At 35.9% G+C, this 22,997-nt stretch overlaps 1 protein-coding gene and 1 long non-coding RNA gene across 9 annotated transcripts in view; one reads left to right on the forward strand and one right to left on the reverse strand.

Moving 5' to 3' along the window:
• The window catches only part of LOC141423645 (uncharacterized), a 155,488-nt gene extending 134,208 nt beyond the window's left edge, over positions 1-21,280 (forward strand). Inside the window, exons 2-3 of one of the 2 annotated variants that reach the window (XR_012448489.1) lie at positions 1,785-1,874; positions 12,594-21,280. This is a non-coding gene — a long non-coding RNA (uncharacterized lncRNA). The remainder of the gene's footprint in view (positions 1-1,784; positions 1,875-12,593) is intronic. The other variant, XR_012448492.1, reaches the window with a different exon arrangement.
• The window catches only part of Rnf217 (ring finger protein 217), a 111,815-nt gene that overhangs the window by 67,164 nt on the left and 21,654 nt on the right, over positions 1-22,997 (reverse strand). The window lies entirely within an intron of this gene.

A 22,997-nucleotide genomic window follows, 5' to 3' on the forward strand; every position in this document is an offset into this window, starting at 1 on the left:
TCAAAATTAAATATTAATTATTATAAATTTTTCAATACTTTTTTATGGGCCTTTAAGAAAAATCAAGATGGAAATGCTAACTTTTAGCAAACATTTTATATCCTATATCTGAAAAACTACCCATTACAAAGACTGTGATGTTCAAAGACATTTTACTTCAAACTCTAAAGAGATGCTTTCAATTTAAGGAGGTATGAAATACAGCTCTGAAGAGGAAGTAGAATATAGTCATCAACTACACATGAATAAGAAACTCAAAGATGGTTGTTAATTTTCCAATAAACTCAAAAATCAAATTAAAGTGAATCATCACATGTAATTTATTTCAACATTAATGATGTAAGCACATTATAAAAGTAAAATTCATTTTAATCCTACAGGTTATCTGCTACCATATTGTGTTTGGAGCACCAAGTGAAAATAGGAATAAATTCATGAGAATTTTGAAAGAATAAATTTCTGCAAAGCACAAAGCTAGTACTCTCTAGGAATACATATAATGTCCTAGTACAAATCTACCTTTATCATAAGGTTCATATAAAATCACAGTAGCTATGAAAATACACTTTAAATAGGTCAAAAGCATTATGAATATGTGAACCATTACCCCTAATGAATATATGCAAAGTGAATACAGCTGGTATATCAAGACATATTGCAGAGGAGATTACATTATAAGAGAAGTACATTAAAAATGTACTCCATCCGGTGACTCACTGCTGTAATCCTAGCTACTCAGGAGGCAGAGATCTGGAGGATCACAGTTTGAAGCCGGCCCGGGCAAACAGTTTCTCAAAAAAAAAAATCCTGCACAAAAAAAGGGCTGGTGGAGTAGCTCAAGGTGTAGGCCCTAAGTTCAAACCCCAGTACTGCAAAAAAAAAAGTCACATTCACTGTAGTTATATTTGTTTGTGAACATTAATTTGCAAAAACCTCCCCAGTTCTGTCAAGTAAGCGACTTAAACTGAAAAATACTCATTTTGCTATGTTGACCAGGCTAGTTTTTAGTAATGCTTTCTATTTTAGTATTATTATGTGCTGTATTTTAAGTGTTTGGAGACATCTAAAATGCTTCAATTGCTTTTTATTCCTACAGTTTCTTATTGCTTTCTTTTAAGTATGTTTTCTCTTTTGAATGACTACCTTTTATTTAATCTAGGCCTTTAGTTAGATTCAATATATATTTGTTCAATGAGTATTCTTTAAAAGGGAGGAAAGTGGCTTTTGATTTAAAAATGGCATTTGGTCAGCACTTCCTGATGCAATCCTTTCAACTCAATAAAATGCTTATGAAGACAAAGGAAAAAGTCAAGAAGTCAGCACCAAAAACAAGGACTGGTAGTCAAAACCCTATGAAAAAGAATTTCTTTTACCATCACCACTGATAGAAGTGCATACAGAGAAGGAAAAAAGGAAAGAAAACAACTAAAGCAAAGGAAAGGAAAAACCGAGAAAAATATAGCCTGAAAAGAATAATACCTTAAAATTAACAGGGACTTTTTCAGAACCCAACATTTCCTTGCTCTTCATGTAAAACAATGAAAGATGCCTCTGTACTAAGGTTAGCACATGGTTTATGAGATTATAAGTGATTTTTTGAGTAATTATGTATGAGAATCATTAATGAGGCTAAAATAATAGATCAGGAGTATGAAAATCATAAAGTGAGATGAACAAAGCCTGGGGCTCTGGAGTCAGAAAATGTTGGGTTAAAACCTAAGTCAATACTTACTCTGGTCCAGAAAGTAAATGCCTACCCTCACTCAGCCTTGTTTCCTTCTCAGAACTGTCATGCTGTCGCAAAGATAAAAGAAGATGATAGCTCCTAACACACAGAAGATAATGATGGTGGCCATTGCTCTGTATCACTCCAGGTGACGGCCCATTTGCTCTTGTCTTTAGCTTTCTACTATCTCTGAAGTTTAAAACTGTTGTGGAGTCAGCCCTAGACAAAATTTTAAAATAAGAAAAGTTTGTCTTTGGTGTTCTGCTTCTTTCCCTCTCAATTCAAAATTACTGCTTTCCAAAGTGACTTAACAAACTTAGAGAGTGCTAATGTGTTAGTCACACCAAATGGCCTAGGATCAGGTTATAGGATACAGGTGGATGAGAGGATCCACCTCTCATCTTTTCGGAGGCACATCTTAACTGAAATCTCAAGTGTAACAGTTGAATTTTAGGAACCATGGCAGACCAGAGAGGGTTGGGGTTTAGAGCTGGCAGATCTTAGATCCTTTCTTAGTCTATAGTCTGTTGTACCCAGGCACAGTAGTGCCAAGAGAACTACTAAAGTATCAGAACTCCCTTGTTCAAACTGTGAAGTTATAGGGTGGTTAGGAGCAAAGAAGCAAAAAAATCCCTCTTGTAAATTTTATTTACAATATTAAGTAGCCTAGGTCTAAGAGTCAATATGTACTAAGCAAAAGCAGTTACTATTTTTAAACAATTTTTTTTTCTCAAACTCACAAAGGCTGTCTGGGCACAGTGGCTCACAGCTGTAATCCTAACTACTCAGGCATAGATAGGGAAGATTATGGTTTCAGTCCAGCCAGGGCAAAAAGTCAGTGAGATCCTATCACAAACACCAGCTGAGTGTGACACAAACTTGTCATCCTAGTTACATGGGAAGCCTAAAAAGGAGGATTGCAGTCCAACCCAGATTGGGTAAAACTGCCAGACACTATTCTAAAAATAACTAAAAACACAAAGGGCTGGCAGAGTTGCTCAAGTGGTAAAATGCCTGCCTACCAAGTATGAGGCCCTGAGTTCAAAACCCCCAAAACCAGAAGCAAAAGAAAAAAGAAATCTCTCAAAGGTCCACTAATTTTTAACACAATAAACTATTATTATTAAATAAAATAAACTTGATTGAAGCACTTTTTAAAAAAATTCCATTTCTTATTCTTCCTAGATTCTCCTTAAGAGAATCACTTCTGCTTCCAGGAAACTGAAAAACACTGCCATTGCAGGCTCCATGTCTAGGAAAGGGCTCAACAACCATGCAGCTCAAATAATGTGCCCTCTGCTACATAACCTACCTGCATCTTTTTTAGGACCTGCTCATTAATATGGATGAGACATGGTAACTATTCAACAACTTTGATGCTCCTATTCTGTATCTTAACCCAGGTATCAGCAACAGACCCATGAATATGTGTAGAGAAAAAAGTTGCTTATATGCACACTCATTTTGCACACATCTACTCAGGGAAGCACATTCTATCTATTCCCTTCTTCTCTGTGAACTAGTGATATAAAATTGCATGAAATGAGATATAAAAATACATGTAATAATGGATCATTTTCAACCACCAAATCAAGTCATTTTAAATGACAACATTTCATGTTAATAGCAGTATGAAGAAACTAATACTCTCATACATTGCTGGTGATACAGTAAATTATAAATACAAACCTTTTGGGAAAGTATTTTGGTGATTTCAGTTCAATATGGTGAATTGTTAAGAAAAATCTCTCCACTAGCCACAAACATGTTAAAATACTGAACAATATAAAATATTTTACTACCTAATTGAATAATTAAGCTTAAAACCAAGAGAAGAAAATGTCCAAGATCATCACCCACCCCCAAGTTAAAAAAATACAGGGCCAGATACAGACTACAGCTAACGTCAATCAAAGGAGGAAAAAGGAGAGAATTCTGTCGGCAAGTTTAACTGTGTTAGTCACCTTTCTTTTACTGTAACAAAATGACAGACACACTCAGCTCAAAGGAAGGAAGGTTTACTTTGGCTCATGGTTTCAGCCCATGGTTGGCTAGCCCTATTGTTCTGGACCTGTGGCATCATAAACCATCACAGCAGGAGACAGTGCTGGAGGAGGGAGACCTCTCGAACTCACATCACTAAAGACAGAGCAGGGAGAAACCAAGTCCTGGTAGTCCCTTCAATGGCATGCCCAGTGGTAACCTAACTTCTTTCCACTAGCCCTACTCTTAAAGATTCCACTACCTAACAGCACCAAGGCTGAGAACAAGCCTTCAACATACAGGCCTTTGCAGGGATATTAAAGATCCAAACTCTAGCACCCATCACAGGCAAAAGGATTCTCATCAGCAATAAAAAAAAAAAAAGTCATTCAAGAAGTAGGAAACCCAAGCTTGGATGATACTGTCAGCTGGGATTTACAGACTTGCAGCACCCCTGTGATTCATCGCTGTGACTCCCAAACAGAAATTGGGTATAACTGGTCCAGAAGTGATTAATACGTAGTTTCTTTGTCATTTCATTTCTCCAGGCTAGAGAAGAAAATGATGTTTCTTACTTAGTAAAGTAATGTTGACAACAAGTATAAGAAAGTGAAGTCAAAGTTTAGAACAAGGATACACATGTGCAAAAAGAACTAGTCAATGCAAAGAAAAGATACCTGCAACTCACACACTGGAGACAACAGAACAAAGGGACAGATACATTACAATAGGCAGATTCTAAATGTTCATATAGATAAGAGGAAGAACAGAAAAAACTATTAGGCTAGAATAACACTGCATGAAAAAAGAAGGTGGAAACAAAACATATTACAGATGAAAAACAGTCAGTGAAATAATTCAGTTGACAAGCTGACTTATAGACTAGCTAGAACTGAAGACAAAATTAGTGCATTGGAATATAGATCTCAGAAAATTATCAAGAACTTTATACATACTAAATCTTAAATAAAATTATGCAAGTCCAATAATTATACTTATGGGAACAGAACAAATCCAAAATACTTGACAAAGCTAGATATACAAAGATGCTCATCATGAGTTCAATTTTAATTATGAAATTCAAAACTCAGAAATAATTTTAGTATCAACTGATATTAGACTATTAAATTGTCCCATATTCATTTAGTAGAATAGTATGCTCTGATTAAAATTAAGTATAAAGCCTATGAAGCAAATTGGAAAATGTATACGAAATAAACCTACGTGAAAAAAGTACGGTGGAAATTTTTATTCACTATTATAACTATATAAATTTATTTTTAAAATACAAGCAAGATAACACTACAGACTGTGCAGGGAAGTAAGGTTATATGTTATTTTTTCTGTACCTGTGTAGTTAGGAGTTGAGCATCATTAATCACATACCTTGGATAACTCCTTCAACGAAAATTTTCAACTCCTGTGTCACAGTTATGCTGTGAATATCCAGTAAAAAATTTAGACCTCCTTTCTCTCCATTAATTATAGCATAAAAACCTCCAATATAAAGGGTTACTCTACTTATATGCTCTACTCTTAATTCACACTTTTAATGGAAACCACTGTGGACTAAGTTACCTCAGACAAAGCAAGAGTTCTTGAGAAGTATGCTTAGGCCTCTGGTCACTTGTATGAGCTATGAGAGATGGTATACACTTTGACAGCATTTTCCTGAGCCTGGCAGAGAGCCTCAAAAAATATCAACAGAGTTAATAGTCCATTACTGGTTCCTTATGAACAGACAACTTTTCTTACCTATTCCTCAAAGCTATAGGATGCAGCATAAATGATATTTACTTAAATTTTAAATACTTTTCTAGAAAGAGTAATATAAATCATGACCGAATTGCTCATATAAATAATAATATCCCATTAATTCCTAACTATGCCCCTTTGTTCTAAAGAAAACCATATTTAATTAATCTATACTTAGAAACTTTCTACTGCATAGTTTGATCAAAGAGAATAATAATCATACACATATTTACAATGTAACATAGTATATGTATTTCTTGCATTTTACCTTAAAAACTCTTAAAGATTAAATATTCCTTCATGAATTCAAAACTTAAAGGAAAAAATCATTTCAAAAGCATTTCAAAGGAAGATAAGGAAAGCTGTTCCAGGAAGCTTGGGTGATGACTACTGAAAGACCGAAAACCCAATCCAGATACATCTGCTTTTATCATGACTTTCCTGCAGAGATCAAGTTTATTCTGTTGCCTGCAAAACAGAATTTCTTTCTGCTTTCTCATCATCATCGAGGAGTTTCACCTTGAACCCTCATGTTATGCAAGAAATATCTGTCTTTAAATTGCAGAGTCAACATGTTCACACTGATTTTTTTATCCTTCTATGTCTCAATATGCTGATATTTCAGTGTCAAGAAGCTTCAGACACTTCTCTGAGTGAACCAAGTCACCACGCTTGAAGCTGAGTTCACAGAATCAGTCCTTTCCACTGTTATTACCAATCCCATACAAGGGCCTTTAGAAAGTAGCTTTTTATTTGCTTAAGTCAACTATTCATAAAACCTAATGACTGAGTGATCACAGAGTCAGGAGACTAACTGTTCTAAGGAACAAATGAGAATTCATATATGGGCTGTAGTTTTTGTCCTTTGTATATATATATATATATAAAATTTTGCCTATTTCCACAAAAGGTTTGTAGTTAACACAACAGAGGAACATTTTAAAAGATCCAGACCTTCAAACAAAGTTCACTAAAAGCCTTGCCTTCATCCAATGATGCCACCATGCCATGACTTGGAACACTTCTGTACTTGCCCTTGGGGACAATTTCATAGCCCAGAAAGAAATTCATTTTTGTTATCTTGAATTTGTCAGAAATTTATTCTCCCTACAATTAGGACATCTCTGTTTTGCTTATCTCCCCTCAGCTTCCACTCCCACTTCTCTTAACCATAAGATTCCTCACTCATGGAAAACTATTCTGGTTGGAAGCTGCAAGGTGAAGTCAGAGGAGAAGGCTAGATGTAAAGGCATGTAACCAGAGCTAAAAAGCTAAGATATACCCCAAGCCAGCTATTCCTATGCACCTGCCTGCCTCTTCTTGTGGCCACAGCTGAACTGTACCTCAGAAACAGGGTTACAATTAAATGAATGCTCTATGTCAAAAAAACAAAGAATATAATAGGTATCCACAAGAATTTGGCTAACATTTTCTGATTAGATTCTTTTTCCAAAACTGTTGTTGAAAAACATAACCTTGCTTGATTATTGAATTTAAGGAAAAAAATAAATAACTCACCACTAAAAAAAAAAATCAGAATCCAAAATTCAATTTAAAAGCATGCACTTTAAGTACAGATTTCTACAGAGTGTGACATCATGTGGTTGTTAGACAATGAGATTATACATGTTGGAATTAATTAGATATGAGATCCTATCACAGGCCTTCCCTACGTCTCTGAACCTAAATTACTTTTTTAAAAACCATATACCCCCACACAATTTTAAGGGAAAAAGGACATAACACCGCTAGGCACAGTGCCTCACACCTGAAATCTTAGCTACTTGGCAGGTGGAGATGGAATGGATATCAAGGTCCAGGCTGGCTAGGACATAAATATGAAACCCTACCTCAAAGACAGGCTTGCTAGGTACTTTCCTAGTAAGTACGATGCCCTTATTCAAACCTCAGTACCTCCAAAAAATAAATAAATAAAGGACATAACAAAAGTAAAATTACATGATACAAAATCTGATAATAGACACTCAAATACTCAATGTTTGGCTTTTTCTTTGCTATAATTATCTTTACTTATTAGTAAATAATTTATATATATATATATATTAATAAGGTACAATGTGATTTTTTTTTTTTGTGGTGGTACTAGGGTTTGAACTCAGGGCCTTACACTTGCTAGGTAGGCATTCCATCTCTTCGCCATTCCACTAGCCCAATGTGATGTTTTGATGTGTGCAAACATTGTGAAATGACTAAATCAAGCTAATTAACATATCCATCAACTCGTAATTATTTTTATGGTGAGAATATTTAAAATCTGTTGTTAGAAACTTTCAAGTATGTGACATGTTATTAACTAAAGTCACCATTCTGTACCATAGGTCTCTAAAGATTCCTGCAATCACATCTGGTGGTGATGATGATGATGATGCTGTCTAACAACTGCTGAATACTTACTATCCACTACTTACTGAATCTCTATTTTAACATAAGGAGTCTGAGGTTTAGGAAAGATAAATAACTTTTCCAAGGTCACAAACCAATGAGCAACACTGCCGGATTTTAATCCCTATCAGACTGACTCCAGAGCAGTGCTGATTTTCATCCTGTTATGCCTGCTCCACTTTCTTATCAGTGATTGTAGAAACATGCAGCCCCTTGATTCTGTTTCTTGCAGACCTGAAGATGAATATGCCTATTGTAAATAATAACATTTTAAATTGACTTAAATAGTATAAACAATAAACTGCCAATCAGTTATGTATTCAAGTGCCCACAGGAGGACTTTAGTGACAGATACTGAAAAACATTCAAATGAGATGAAAGAATGAGAATTCAGCTTCATTCCAATGAATTTACTGTAAACTAAATACTAATCACTAAATTACACGATTTCAGTGATGAAAGTCAAGACTTTAAATCTCATTTGCTATCCCCACACAGCTCATTGTTAGCAACCTTTACATGGATGATACAAAAGAGAGAGACAGGGAGACAGAGATGGAGAGACAGAACAAAATGACAGCCCACTATTCCTAAATCAATCTTTTCTAACAACATTTTTTTTTTAACTTTCTCCTTATCTTACAAAAAATGTTTCCTGATTCCACAGCATCCTGGCTAATTCATATGTTATGTTTTATTTGCCTTATTCTGTGGACCCAGAACTATTACAACATATCAAGCAGCCTCTTCTAATTGACTCTGTAAGACTCTTTCCTCAACTAGATGTAAAAGAACCAAATAGACTCCATACCATTCATTTAGTATTTAGTTACAAAAATAACGTTGTGGAGAAAGTTCCACTCCAATAAGAGATATGAAGTTTCATAAGCCAGCACAAAAGTCACGTGGACACTGGCAGTAAGTAGACTGGAGGAGGGAGGGCTCAGTGAGACTTCAAACAGAAAAGTTCAAGGCCAGAGTTAGGCAGACAACAAAAAGCAAACAGAGGAAAATAGGGTGGCAGTGATAGTAGATAATAGGGTAAAACAAACAAACAAAAAGCCTTTAGGATAAAAGTTAAGGAAGGCATCTAGAATAGAAGTAAATGAAGAAGTAAAGCCCAAACAAGGCATAGCAAAGCAAAGAATTCCTGTAAGTTTCATGGGGAGATGAGGGGCAGCTGACAAAGCTTTGAGATATAGAGGCAGAAGCAAAAGTAGGGCAGTAATTCAAAGCAACTTGGGCCAGTGAGAGGCCATGAAGCTTGTGATGAGAGGATTAGAAGGCTTGAGGTCATGGTTTACTTAATCCACGAATGAGCACATTGTTCCAGTGCCTGGAAAGTGGCAGCTAAATTCCCCAGCAGACAAATATGCTTCTGAACACTCAACAGAAACAGATCAGAAAGAAAGGAACTTCCTTTCCAAGCTAACAACTCAACAAAAAGACATCCTGGTGAAGATAATCAAAGTAGGCCTTTTGGGGGATTCAGTCTCTCCTGAATTTCACTTTCTAACAATACAAACTAATTCAGGGTGTACCATCCATTAGAACTCTGGGGCTTATAAGTTTCTCTAACTAAAGATCTTATTTCATATTGAAAGTACAATTGCACCTAAAATCTACATATAAAAATTATTTTAGTACAGCCTGGATGGAAACAGTAATTCTAGAAGTCTGCCTCAGAACACTCCCTGATCTGTCAGGGATAATTGATGGCAGTCACACTTGCTCCTCAGCTGCTGTGCACTTTTTCATTTATCACTGCTCTGAATCACACCACTCAGCATTAAAAAGCCATCATTTTGTTTTCTTCTCTTAGCAGAAATGATAACTAAAACCATACAGTGACCCATGGAGGATTCCCTTATGATATATTCCTATCTCAAAATGGAGAAGTCCAGTACTTCACTCAGAACTGTACATTTAAAAAGGAAATCCAAGATGAGTATATGAATTCTGGATTAGTAAACAATGATTCCTAACTTTAACAACTGTGATTCAAACTTTAATTCTGTATGTTCACACTAAAAGAACATACTTCTGAAACCTACTCAATTATTTCAATTTGTTTTCATTGTCACATTTTAATTACTACTTGACAAGACAGAACACATAAAGAATATAGGAAAAATTACATAGAATTTCACACAAACACTAAATTCAGTATTCCTTAATAGGACTCTAGCCCCTAGAACATTTTTGCCTTCTTTTATTTCCCTTATGAGAAAAATTTCATAAAGCAGCAGTTAGAGTATTAATCAATAAAGAAACTGATGGACAATTTAAAAATTAATATTCTACAAACATCAAAGCAGCTAAGTAAAATCTCTGGGTTGCTAATGAGAAGTTTGAGACTATATTCCAAGATCATTTTGGAATGGCTTAATTACATGCAATTAAAAGATATTTCTCATACATTATACTTCTACTGAGTACTGGTGTTCTGTAAACACTTTATGGTATAAAATATAAAAGAAAGAATGACTTACAATATATCATAGTCATCATCCCCTTTTATCTCTCCTCCTCCCATTCCAGGAATAGTTTCAACAAGTCTCATTTTTCCATTTACATACATATGTACACAAAATTTGCACCATATTCAAACTCCTACACCCACTTCCCACACCCCCCACCCACTGCTACCAGCCTCCCAGACAGGACCTGTTCTGCCCTCCTGTTCTCCATTTTTGTGAAAAAATTACACTTTTGTTGGGTTATGATATCTGTACCTTGGTTTTCTTCTGACATTTTCATGTATATGTATTGTAACCTGAATTGGTTCATCTCTTCTTTTTTTCTCCTTTCTACATTCCCTTTCTTTTGGTGATTTCAACAGGTTTAAAAATTCTATATTCATTCTTTATAGGAAGTACATCAAATATATGCACCTTCTTAACTTCTTTTATCCTCCCTCTCTTGTGTTTGACTTTCCCTTAGTGTGACCTGTTTTTCACAATATTGCTTGTATTTATATTAGGTTTGTATTACACATATGAGAGAAAACATGCAGCTTTGCTATTTTCTCTAACTATAATAGTATTCCCTAGAGATATTCCTAAAGGTCATTCTCTCACCATTGTTGAGACTTTAACTAAAGCATGCCTTCCAGTGCACCCTAAAAAAAAAAAAAGAACAAAAGGTACTTGAGAAAGTATGCTACTCTTGGAGCTTAAGAACTTAAGCTTCTTCTATTTTAAACAATCTTTTTGTGAGAGTAATTCATTCATAACTAGTCATTCTGTGAATGTAGCATATTGCTGGACTGTAAATATAATTCAAGTTGGTATATGAAAAACTTCCTTAAAATATAGGCATGCAGGGCTGGGAGTGTGGCTTAAGTGTACAGCACCTGCTTAGCAAGCACAAGGTCCTGTACTGTCCCCCCAAAAATGTAGGCACTAAAACACTAATATATCTCAATCAATGTATTTAGATAAAATGCATTCTACAGTATCTATTTCTCTAATATGTATGCAAATCTGAAAGGTAACATTTTTCCTAGAGTAATTAAGGCAAGGACCAAAGTTTCTGCAGGAAATCATAAATCAGTAGTAATGTTATTCAAAAAGTAATGAGTTTTTCTTACATCATTTATTTTCATATAAAATGAGAGTGAACAAATGCTGTCTCCTGATATGTATAATACTGTCTTGCATTTATACATTGTTATAAATGATACAATCATATATTATAACATTACATGCTACTGTTTCTTTTTTTTGGAGGTACAGAATCTGAACTCAGGACCTTGCTTTTGCTAGGCAGGCACTCTACACTAGAACCATGCCGCTAATCCCAGCCTCTGTTAGAGTAGATTACAGTATACAGTGAGCACCACTGCAGTCATGTAAGTTTTTTTTTTTAACTGTTTTTAAGGTCGATCTCCTTCTCAGGTGATTATTCATATCTTCACAGTATTTAAATGGGACACATCTGTAGTTTTTAGATTCTCAAATACATTTAAGATCAAGAAAATGGTACAGTGTGGCAAGGTTTTACACTATTAGCTGCTGGGCAATAAAGAGAAGGAACAGGGCCAGGTGTGGTGGTGCATCTCCATCTTCCTATGCAAGAAGTGGAGATGGAAGGATTACCATTCAAGGCCAGCCTGGGCAAAAAGTTAGTGAGACCCTATCTCAAAAAATAAACTGGGCACTATGGTACATGTCTGTAATCTCAGCTACGTCAAAGGCAGGGATAAGAGTATCACGGTCTAAGGCTGGTCCTGGGTAAAAAGTGTGACCCTATCTGAAAAATAACTAAAAGCAAAAGGGACTGGAGGCATGGCTCAAGTGGCAGAGTGCTTGCCTAGCAAGCATAGGCCCTGGGAATGGAGATGTAAAGGTAGGCTGTAAATACTGAAAGATAGGATCCCATTATCTACACCAAGTAGCTTAAGTGGAAATAAGGCTCGAGAGAATTGAATCATCTCATGACCAATGGCAGAAATGAACACAATATGCATTTTCAGTGATTTAGTTTCAGAAGGAAAAAAACATTGTTTTAGATATATTCATATATATTGCTAATTTGCAGATAAATTATTGGTGGTAAGTTATTGGGCTGACTTGGATCTTCTGCATCTCATAAATGTTTTAGTCGTTTAGCTATAAGAGAAATAAGCACAAAGTATGTGAAAAGTGTACGTCGGTGTTTTGAAAATGTCACAGTGTTAAGTCAACACCAAGGAATTTACACATTTTTTTTTTTACCTTTGCAGGTAGTCTGTGAACTTTGTCAATGTTAACAAATACTGCTGCAAACTTTCCAAAGCAGTCTTCCAACACCCAGAGCAGCCCTACAAGGCACCCCCATTTTCAAAATCAGGCAAATGTGGCACAGACAGGTCACCTGGATAGAACTTCTGTCTATGAGCCTAAAGTACAATGCCTGTTCTATAATACAGTATTGAACAAATTAGTGATTTGAAATACAATTTAAAAGTTTGGGGAAAAAAGATAAAGAAGACCCTTTGCTTTTGCTCTTTTTTGGAAGAAGTAGAGAGATGAGAGAAGAAGAGATACAGTTAAAGGTATTGACACGACAGAAAGCACCCAGTGGAACAGAGACGAGATGGGCTACAGTGTCAGCTGAGGAAGAAACGAATCCCTGCCAGTGCCAAGTGCCAACTTCCTCGTGCCCTGTGGTTAACCACTGATGTCACAGGCGGGCTAAAAGTGGAATGATGTTCCTGAGAGAAGGAATCCAAAATAAAATGTCTTGAGACCAGCCGCTCTCAGAACTTGACTAGGAGATTTAGAACCAGAACTAACAAGAGCGAGCAGGACTTGCTTGTCCTCAACGCAACGTGGAGCATGTTTTTCCTTACACATTTATTAGAGAATTGAAGTCACCCTGATAGGTGAAATTGTGTTTGACATCAAATACTGCTTTAGTTAACTACAAGTTCTAAACCATATGAAAAAGTATGCTGAACTGCTCAGGATCAAGAAAACTCTTCCTCTAAGAAAATATGCCAAGTGTGTTTTCACTCCTATAAGGGTGAAATCAGGATAAACTAAGCAACATTGTTTAGGGATGCACACCTTTGTAGTAAAACTATGTTAATAAATGATTCCATAAAACCCAGGGTGTTGATTAGCTCACAATAGAAAAGCACAGACTGTTTCGGATGAGCATCAAGACAGTCTTCAAAGGTGCTGTTACTATTCTATTTCTTATACATTGCAGTGTGTATGCAAACATTCATTTTATTATTGCTTTCTTTCTTTTTTTTTTTTTTTTGCAGTACTCGGGCTTGAACTCAGAGCCTACACCTTGAGCCACTCCACCAGCCTTTTTTTGTGATGGGTTTTTCTTTGACATAGGGTCTCACAGACTATTTGCTAGGCTAGCTTTGAACTGAGATTCTCCTGATCTCTGCCTCCTGAGTAGCTAGGATTACAGGAGTGAGCCATTAGTGCCCAGCTATTATTGCTTTCAAAACTCTGACCATATGTTACTGTTATATATATAGTCTTCTGTTTTGAGGTTGTGTGTGGTTTTTTTTTTGGAGACAGTTTTGCTAAATTGCTCAGGCTAGCCTAGAACTTGTAATTCTCCTGCCTCAGCCTCCTGAATAGCTGGGACTAGATGTGAACCACAAGCAGTTAATAATACTCTTTTGTACATACACTATTTCACAAAATAAAAAATTTAAAAGGGATTAGGGAGAAGCAAAACAAATTATGCTAATCTTTAACAAAATATGAGTCAAGAAGAAGGTGACAGTACAAATAACTACAAGCCACAACTATGTATCTATTGAAGGTTACAAATACAGTCAAAATCTAGCAATAATCTTGTTTTAATTATTTAATAATGGAACAATAAGTTATCCTTAGGTGGTATCTGAATACTTAACATCCCATTTTTGCACAATCCCAGTAGCCTGGATTTACAAATGAAGTTATGTACTCCTGGATCATCAAACATTCTTGTTTTATATCCTTGACTATCTCAGAGCTATCTCTTTCAGACATCGAGCTCCAAATCCTTAAGGCTGCCAGCAGTCAGCCACAGGGCAATAAAATTCAGGGTCAAGTAACAGGTGTAGAGTTTTTCAAGTACAACTCTTACTCTAAAAAGATGAAAGCATAATTATAAATATAATGCCATACAACTGTCTAATGCAGTATTACTAGCATAGAAGACATCCGTGGCAGCTTAAGGCACAGTAGTTTCAGGACACAGATAAAAGGTTGTAGAAAAATTTGTACCTTTTGGAAATCATGCCAATGACTAATTTTTTCCTTCAATTTTGTGTGATGGGAATATGAAGATTATACTACTCTAACCATCTTTTAAAATGTCTTAAATTTCCCACATTAAAAAGATACATGGACACACTTTACATATTTTTTCTCTAGGCTAACACTTTAAAATTATATTTTCTTCTAGACTTGTTTTTACTTCCTCCTCACATCATAATTCCTTCCATTTCCCAAATCCTGTCTCCTTACTCCATCCAGAGTGATTTATTTTCTAAAATGCAAAATACTGTTTCTATGACTTTCAGGGACTTCACACTGTCTTCAGGATAAAGGCCCAGCTCTTCACCATGGAAAAGGGTTCAGATTCCTGTTCACCTATCCAGAATATCCCTCTTTCGACTGAGCCTTTTTGAGCGACTGGAGAAGTTGTGCTCTGACACCTACAGTTATTGCAGGCAGCACACCCTTTACCCCTTCTTTGCATGGCTAACTCCTAGTTACCTTCAGATGTTACCTGAGGCCTCACTTGTCCTTTACGCTGCCCTCCCTGCCAGCCTTCCTGTCCCTCCTCTGTGCTGTTCTAGCAGTGTATAGCCATCCCTAATATAATAGCTGATGCAGAAGTGCTTTTACATATGTCTCTACCTGTCTAGGACAAAATTCCTTGATCTAAAAACATGACAGGTTCATCTTTGTATTGCTAGGGACATGAAAATACATGGGGCCTCTAAAAACCCTTGAGTGGATGTTTGTGCAATTGGGAAAAAATCTTATTCTCTCTTTATTTCCTGAACCTCTTCATCAAAGAAAAATTACCAAATTCTGGTTAATTTTAATAAAAGTAATAAGAAGGAGTAGAAGAAGAGGAGGTGAGCTAGTATTTATTAGTATTTACTACCTGCCAGTTACTGTTCTAAGCACTCCATATCAGTTCATGTTATGAGAAAACTCAAAACACCTGTTTTTGGGCTCCAATCCCAGAATTACTGAATCAAAATTTCTTGAGGCAGGGCCTTGGAATCTATTTTTAATAGTGCATCTCACATTTCTGATCTTAACTGACTTCAGGAATAAGTGGCTTCACAGTACAAAGAAAAGAAAGTTTATTCGACATCAGGTACATCTTCCAACCTGAAGCACATCATTACAAAATGTGTTATTCCATGGTGCGCTATCAATCTGCCAATATGCTATTCTAGGCAAGGCCAATGATTGTAGCTTCTCTCAGTCTATAAAATGGGCAAATACTCTACTAAACTGGAGAAATTAGAAGATTCCATGACAATATGTTTTTTTGAAATTAGAAGATCCCATGACATCATAGAAGAAATAAATTGTTTTTGGTAAAAGATGGCTAGTCAGCTTTGTTAGCAACTGAGGATAAATTTATTACATTTGCTAATTAGTAATTTACTAATTCAGTAATTTATGAAAATAACCCAATTATAATATTAGAATTTGGAAACAATTTATATTACAACAAAGGATAGTCTTGCTAAATAATTATAAATTTACAAATATCTAAAGCAGAAAATCACAAAAAAAGTTAATATCATATATTAAAAACCAAATCTAAATTCTGAGCAAAAGAAAGCAACCTAATTTCAATCAGAAAAGTCTTTTCTCTTGCCATTCTAAACTTCCCATTCTTAGAATGTGATTGTAGAAATCAATCTTTTGCTATAGGAATCAGAAGATTAGTCATCACATTACATCTACACACCATTAGAAATGTAAAGTAGCACAGAGCATCCTATGTCAAGTACACACTTAAAATGAATATCTGACAGCCTCTCAGTTTCTTATTTTCTTTTGACAGACTAATATTTATGAGGCTTTCATTAGAGAATAAGAAACAAGTGTTAACCCTTGTACCTTTGATGAGACCAGTATGCAGAATATCAGCTAGTTTTATTTAGGAAACATTATTCCAATTAAAGAAGAACACTTTTGTAATAAAATGAGTAAGTGCCCTACTTAAAGTCAAAAGGAATTATTCCTTAGCATTTGTAATGTTACACAGCCTTGTGTTAGCAGCAATATCATCACCCTGGAGATTGTTAGAAACACAGAAGCCTGAGCCCCATCCAGGACTTACAATTTTAGGGGCGGCCAGGTCATGATGGATCTTAGGCCGCTTCTGTCCCTGGCTGCCTATCTAAACATGTAGCTTTCTTGTAATACACATTAGCCATAGATTGCACTGGAAGAAGGATATAGAAGAGATCCACACAGGGACAAAGATATTCCAAAGACAGAAAAACAGGAAGAATATCAGGAATCATCAAAAATGACAGATCAGCTAAAAAGCAAGGATACCCTAAAGGTAATGCAGAGAAAATCAGGAAACACTCCATAGCTCCACACCCAGCCCCTGGGGTGGGGTGGGGTGAGCCAAAGCCACAACCACAAGTGCAGAGAACTCAGCCCTCTGTTTGCTTTCCCCACTATACAACACATTGGGGGAACACCTTACACTTGAATGCCTGCTACCCCTGGGGAGAAGGAGGCATGTGGAGCAAGTGGGAACGTGTACATCCCACAGGTTACAAAGCTCTTTGAGGCCAGCAGTGGCTCCCAATATACAAAGGAAGTTTATAAAGTGAATGCAGTTGTTGCTGTTATGGTGCTTTTCTTCTCCTCTCTGAATGGTACTAGAGATTGAGCCCTCAAGAAAAGGTTGCACACTCAAAGGTCAACTGAATAAAAGTGGAAAGGATGACTATCCCAAGAGATGCAAAAACCACAACATAGATATATAAGAAATATAAAAAAAACAAGGCAGTATGACTCCTCCAAAAGTTTGTAGCTCCTCAATAACCAAATCCAAGGATACCAAAATGACTGAAATGTCAACAAAGTCAAAAGTCTACTTTAAAAAAATGATCGCTGGGTGCTGGTGATTGATGCCTGTAATCCTAGCAATTCAGGAGGCAGAGATCAGAAAGATCATGGTTCAAAGCCAGCCTGGGCAAATAGTTTGCAAGACCCTATCTTGAAAAAAAAAAAAATCAAAAAAAAAAAAAAAGGGAAAGCTCAAGGTATACCCTGAGTTCAAGTCCCAGTACCGCAAAAAAAAAAAAAAAAGAGATCAATGACCTTATGACCTTAAAGAAGAGTCAAACATATAGCTAATAGCTAAATGAAGTAAAAAGTCAAATCAAGATCTGGATGAGAACGTTAGCAACAAGGATGAGAAATACACTAAGTATACTGAGATTCTGGGAAAAAAAAACATAGATAGAAAAGTTGGAAGTGAAAAACTCAGTAAGTCAAATTTTAAAATACAGTGGAAGGAATCACCAATAGATTAGACTACAAAAGAGAAAGCACTAGGAATGGAAGACAAAGTAGAGAAAATTCTACACTTACACAGTAACAAAGAAAGAAAAAAAACAAGCATGCCCACAACTTTTAAGAACTCTGGGACTGAATCCAGAGATCAAACCTAAGAACCCATGTGGGAGAAGAAGCTAAGATACAAACTAAAGGCATAGAAAAATCTATTCAATGAAACTATAGCAGAAAATTTGCAAAATCTAGGTAAAGATATAGATATTTAAATATACAGGAGGCATCTAGAACCTTAAATAGACAGACCAGAAAAGAACCTCTTCACATCACACTATAATCAAAATGCTAAGACTACCTTACCTTATATATGTATAATAAAGCTGCAAAAGAAAAGGGCCAACTTACTTACAAAAGCAAACCAACCAGAATCACATTAGACCTCTCAGCAGAAATCCTAAAAGCCGTGTGGAATTATGTATTGCAAGCTCTGAAAGTAAATAACTGCCAACCAAGATTACTATATCCAGTAAAGTTATCCTTTAAAAATAACCAATGGAGAAATAAAGGCCTTCCTAAGAAAAGCATAAGCTAAAGCAATTCATTACCACTAAGCCAGCAGTGCAGAAGATATTAAAAGAATCCCATATACACGCAAGAAAGACAGACACAAGTATGAGAGGTCAGCAAAGAATAAATTTCAGAAGAAGAATAGATGAATAAATGAGAAGAAGGAAAAGAATCAATCATGCTCAACTTAGTAAACCAGCAAACTCCCAAGAGGAAAGGGGGAAAAAAAAAAAAAGAACAAACAGTACTCGAATCAACAAGGAAAAGAACCAACAAAATGTGTAGGAATCAGCAAGCACCTCTCAATAACAGCCCTAATGTAACTTGTCTTAACACACCAATTAAAAGATGCAGATGGGATGACTGTATTTAAAAAAAAAAAACAACTAAAGATTCAATTATTTGCCTCCTATAACTCACACCTTACCAGCAAAGACACAGACAGACTGAAAGTGAAAGGATGGAAAATGATATACTAAGCAAGTACAAACCAAAACCAAGCAGGAATAGCTATAATCATATTGCAGATTTTACACTAAAATTAGTCCGAAGAGATAAAAGTGACCATATGTTAATTAAGGAAACAATCTAATACGAATATATCAAATGTAAATTTATATGCACAAAATGTTGGTACACTCAATTTCATAAAAGAAACATTAATGAACATAGGTCCAGAAACAATAACAGTACATGGCTTCAACACTGCACTCCTATTGATAGATAGAACATCCAGACAAAAAAGTCAGCAAGAAATTTCAGAGTTAGACGTCACCACAGAGCAAATGGACTTCACAGACATACACAGACTATTCCATCCAACAGCTATAAAACACACATTCTTCTCAGCAGTCCCTAGAATGCTCTCCAAAATAGACCACATTTTAGGCCATAAAGAAATTCTTGACAGAAGAAAACTGATAGTTTCTTGTAGCTTATCAGATCATAATGAGGAAAAAATAGGCATCAATAACAAGGGAAGCTATAGAAACGATACAAACACACAAAGATTGAACAACACACTTTTGAATGAGCAGTAGGTCGTTTTTGAAGATATCAGGGAGAAAATTTAATAATTCCTATAATTAACTGAAAATGAAAATACAAAAACTGGGATGCAGCAAAGGCAGTTTTAAGAGGAACACTTACAGTTACAAGTACCTATATTAAAAAACCAAGAAGAGATCTCAAACAAGTAACCTAAACTCTTAGAAAAGGCAGAATAAGTCAAGCCCACAATTAGTAGGCAGAAAGAAATAACAAAGATCAGGGCATAAATTAATGACAAGATGATTAAAAGAACACAAAGAATAAACAAAACAAAAAGTTGGTTCTTTGAAAAGATAAACAAGATTGAAAAACCCTTAGCCAAGCTAGCCAAAAGAAAGAGAAAACCCAAATTAATAAAATTAGACTTGAAAAAGAAATAACAGACACCAAAGTCAGAGAATCATCAGATATTATTTTGAAAACTATATTCATTTCTAGACAAATATAAGCTACCGACATTGAACCAAAAAGACATAAACAACTTAAACAGATCTATAAGGAAGAGTAAGATTAAAACATTACTAAGGAGTCTGCAAAGAAAAAAAAACCCAGGACCAGAAGAATTTACTGCTGAATTCTGCCAAGCCATTAAAGAAGAACTAGTACCAATGCTTCTTAAACTATTCTGTAAAACAGAAAAGGAAAGAACACCACCAAAGTCATTCTATGACGCCAATATTACCTTGATGCCAAAGCTGAATAAAGACACACAACAAAAAGAAAATTATAGACCAATTTCCTTGATGAACATATATACAAAAATTCTCAAGAACTATTTCAAAACTGAATTTAACAACACATTAAAAAGATACACCATGATCAAGCTGATTTCATTCCACTTACACAAAGATGGTTCAACATATACAAAGCAATCAACATAATAAGCACATAAAAAGAATCAAGGACAAAAACTGCATGGTCATCTCACCAGATGTGGAAAAATCCTTTGACCAAACCAAACATGTCTTCATGACAAAAGCCGTGAAGAAACTAGGAACAGAAGGAACAGTCTCAAAATAATAAAGGTTATATATGATAAACCTACAGTCAACATTATACTGAATGGGGAAACTCACTGAAACATTTCCTCTAAAGTCGGGACTAAAGCAAGTATGTATGCTCTTTCCACTCTATTTAATATAGTGCTTGAATTCCTAGCCAGAGCAATAAGGCAGAAGAAAGAAACAAACAGGATACAAGTAGGAAAGGAAGAAGTCAAATAATCCCAATTTGCAGATAACATACTCCTATACTTAAAAGACCCTAAAACCTCAACCAAAAAATCTAGTCTGATAAACACTTTCAGCAAAGAAGCAAGTTGCAAGATCAACCTACATAAATCCGTAGCCTTTCGATGTGCCAATAACAAACAGGCTGAGAAAGAAATCAGGAAAATAATCTGATTCACAATATCCTTAGAAGAACTGGAGGTGTGGCTCAAGCATGCTTTGCAAGCATGAAGCCCTGAGTTCAAACCCCAGTCTCACCAAAAATAATAAAAAGAAAGAGAATATATAACACAATATCCTTAAAAAAAGAAAACAAATTGGCTGGGCACTGGTGGCTCATGCCTATAATCCTAGCTTTTTCAGAGGCAGATATCAGAAAGATCACAGTCCAAGGCCAGCCTGGGCAAATAGTTCATGAGACCCTATCTCAAAAATACCCAATTAAAAAAAAGGGCTACTGGAATGGCTCAAGTAATAGAGTGCCTTCCTTGAAAGCATGAAGCCCTGAGCTCAAACCCCAGTACTACCAAAAAGAAAGGGAGGAGGAGGGAGGAAGGGGGAAAGGAGGAGGGGAGGGAGAGAGTGAAGGAAGGAAGGAAGAAAGGAAGGAAGGAAGAAAGGAAGGAAGGAAGGGATAGCTTTGTTAGGAATAAACCTAACAAAGCAGGTAAAAGACCTCTACAATGAATACTATAAAACCTTGAAGAAAGAAACTGAAGACTTGACACTAGAAGATGGAAAGACCTCCAGTGTTCAACCTATGAACTAAGAATGATGTCTACTTTTCTGAATAGTTAAAAAGAAAAATCAAAAGTGTTGCATGACATATGAAAATGTATTAGATTCAAACTTCAGGGTCTACAGGTAAAGCTCTATTGGAACATGGTTAAGCTCATCATTTATGCAATGCCTATGGCTGCTTTTGTGCAACAGCAGAGCTGAGCTGTTGTGACAGAGATCATATATAACATTCTAATTGATTCCCACCACTGCTTAGTTCACTATGAATCACAGTGACACAGTTATAACTTGACAGCACTGTGAGGTCAAACATATCACCTTACTGCAGTACTTTGCCATATGATCCAGCAATCCCACTCCTGGGGATATACCCAAAGGAATGTGACACAGGTTACTCCAGAGGCACCTGCACACCCATGTTTATTGCAGCACTATTCACAATAGCCAAGTTATAGAAACAGCCAAGATGCCCCACTACTGATGAATGGATTAAGAAAATGTGGTATTTATACACAATGGAATTCTACTTAACCATGAAGAAGAATGAAATCTTATCATTAGCAAGTAAATGGATGGAACTCAAGAACATCATTCTAAGCGAGGTTAGCCAGGCTCAAAAGACCAAAAATCGTATGTTCTCCTTCATATGTGGACTTTAGATCTAGGGCAAATACAGCAATGTGATTGGACTTGGGTCACAATAATAAGGTGAGAACACACACAGGAGGTATGGGGATAGGTAAGAAACCCAAAAACATGATAGTATTTGAGGTCCTCACTGCAGAGGAACTAATACAGAAACTTTAAAGTGACAGAGGTCAATATGAGAAGGGGATCAGGAACTAGAGAAAAGGTCAGTTAGAGATGAATCAACTTAGAGTGCAAAACATTTATACATGGAAGCAATGCTAGGAATCTCCCTCTATAGTTATCCTTATCTTAACTTGCAAAAATGCTTTGTCTTCCTTATTATTGTTTATACTCTCTCTTCAACAAAACTAAACATAAAGGCAGAACAGATTCTGCCTGAAAGCGAGGTGGGGGAGAGGGAGGAGGCAGGGAGTGGGGGAGAAATGGTCCAAACAATGTATTCACATATGAATAAACGAGAAAAAAATTCTCAATGCATATGTCAGAAGGAGAAAGAAGATGAATGGAGCTCAAATGTCATGCTTTGAAAGCACAGTAAAGTGTGGATTATTTTGCTACTGAACTAGATGGCAAAGCATTTCATTTATTTTATAGTTAGTAACACTACAGCTAACAGAATCCTATGAAAAGACTTTCAAATTATGAATATCCATATAAAACAGGTACTACCTATCTGTGTGAAAAGATGATTTAAGAGTGAAATACATGGGACTGGTGGAATGGCTCAAGGGGTAAGAGTGCATGCCTAGCAAGCATGAGTCCTTGAGTTCAAATCCCAGTGCCACCACAAAAAAAAAAAAGTGAAATATAGTACGGAGCAGTAAGAAAAATATTTGCTATTGATACTGATAAGATAGCATGCTAACTTTGCACAATTAT

The sequence above is a fragment of the Castor canadensis genome, chromosome 1 (assembly GCF_047511655.1).
Source record: "Castor canadensis chromosome 1, mCasCan1.hap1v2, whole genome shotgun sequence".
Classification (NCBI taxonomy): domain Eukaryota; kingdom Metazoa; phylum Chordata; class Mammalia; order Rodentia; family Castoridae; genus Castor; species Castor canadensis.